This window comes from Nanorana parkeri, unplaced genomic scaffold (genome assembly GCF_000935625.1).
Source record: "Nanorana parkeri isolate BGI_ZX_2015 unplaced genomic scaffold, ASM93562v1 scaffold351, whole genome shotgun sequence".
NCBI lineage: Eukaryota > Metazoa > Chordata > Amphibia > Anura > Dicroglossidae > Nanorana > Nanorana parkeri.
In genome coordinates this window covers 541,864-543,670 of record NW_017306619.1, presented here as the reverse complement: position 1 = coordinate 543,670, position 1,807 = coordinate 541,864, and the positions used below count along the sequence as shown (strand labels likewise).

Genomic DNA, 1,807 nt, shown 5'->3' with positions numbered 1-1,807 from the left:
ATGCAGGCAAACAGCAAATGATTCGGGCCGGAGACGCTGTGAGGAGTGCGGGGGGGGGGGCGTATTGGACTTTAATGCACACAGTCAAGACATCCAGTGCCTAAGGCCCCGTTCACATTGAGCGGTTCGCAAACCGCGAGATTTGCATTTTGCGCGATATCGCGCAAATGCTTGTATTGAGCAAGCTTGAATCGCGGCTAAATCCGCTCCAAAAAGGGTCCTGCTGTAGCGACGCACGACCTGCGACAGCAGGACCCTTTGCCCCATTGAGAAGCATTGGAGAGCGATATCGCGCGGTACATTGCCGCAATATTTCCACAGCACATTCTCCCAAAAGGATTTTGGCTTCCTCAGGTAAGTTTTGGCTTTTTGATGTCTCTGTGTCAGCAGTGGGGTCCTCCTGGGTCTCCTATCATTCAGATGGGGACGTATAGTGCGAGCTGACACAGTTGTACCCGGTGCCTGAAGGTCGGCTTGGATTTGTCTGGAAGGTGACGGAGGGTCATTATCCTTCCTTGCAATCTTTCATCAATTGTTCTCTTTCCTCCACGTCCGGGGAGATCGGCGCCAGTGCCGAGGGCTGGAAACTTCCTGACAATGTTGGGCACAGAGGACACAGGAACATGAAGATCTCTGGAGACGGACTTGTAACCGCGAGACTGTCCGTGCTTCTCCACAGAAACTTGGAATGCAATTATTTCTTGCAATGTGGAGAAGGTGCCAATCATTATGTCCGGTCCATTTTTGGGTGGAATCTGTCCGATTTGGCTTTTTTTTCCCTCCACTTTTTAGTGTCACCAATAGAAACTAAATAAATAAACACGAGAATGCCGAAACATTTGTCATTGCAACAATTTTCTGCGCAAAGTGGTTCATTATCTGACAGAAATGCAGGGGTGCCATTATTTATGGCAACGACTCTGCCGGGAGAATTTTGGCATTTGGGGAACAAGGGGCTTTGACTGGCAACGTAAATGTAGATAATTGGGTGGGTGTGAGGTGGGCCCGATGGATAATATACCGTCCTGTAAGCGTGTTAGAAATTTGTGGAAACTCGGAAGTCCGGTGTGCGTTCTCTCACGTCTCATGAGGGTACATAAGATGTTGTGTACTCCCAGCGACAACTACAGACTATTGTTCTACAAGTTACGTGGCCCCGGGTGGAGTACGGAGCAGGAATCTACACAGGGTGGGGATAGACAATGCTGAGGAACTTGTTTCATGAAACAAAGACAAAGGAGCGCCCGGCTCTGCCAGCGGTGTGAGCTTACACTATAATGCCAAAAGTATTGGGACGCCTTTACACGCACATGAACTTTACTGGAAAATGGTTTACAGAACACGTTACACGGCTTGCGAGATACTATGTAAATGTTCTACGTCCTTCTTGCCTAGAACATGTCACTTGTACAATCTCTATGCAATCCCCATTCAATATACAGGTGAAACTCGAATAATTAGAATATCGTGCAAAAGTAATTGCAGTAAGTGCTGCAAAAGGGGCCCAAACCAAGTACTGAGTACATATGCATGCTTGTACTTTTCAGAGGTCCGATATTGTTCTATGTACAATCCTTGTTTTATTGATTGCATGTAATATTCTACTTTTTTGAGGTTGTGGATTTGGGGTTCTTGGGGTTTTCATGAGCTGTAAGCCATAATCATCACAATGATGACAAACCACGGCTTGAACTATCTTGCTTTGCATGTAATGAGTCTATCTCATATATTAGTTTCACCTTTTAAGTTGCATTAGTGAAATAAATGAACTTTGCACGATATTCTAATTATTCGCGTTTGACCTGTA

General features: G+C 46.0%; 1 protein-coding gene and 1 long non-coding RNA gene across 2 annotated transcripts in view; both read right to left on the bottom strand.

Moving 5' to 3' along the window:
• The window catches only part of GUK1 (guanylate kinase 1), a 20,471-nt gene that overhangs the window by 13,008 nt on the left and 5,656 nt on the right, over window positions 1-1,807 (bottom strand). The window lies entirely within an intron of this gene.
• Window positions 574-1,807, bottom strand: part of LOC108788792 — a 2,780-nt gene continuing 1,546 nt past the window's right edge. Inside the window, exons 2-3 of the long non-coding RNA XR_001941358.1 lie at window positions 1,399-1,404; window positions 574-659 (exon numbers count right to left, since the gene is read on the bottom strand). This is a non-coding gene — a long non-coding RNA (uncharacterized LOC108788792). The remainder of the gene's footprint in view (window positions 660-1,398; window positions 1,405-1,807) is intronic.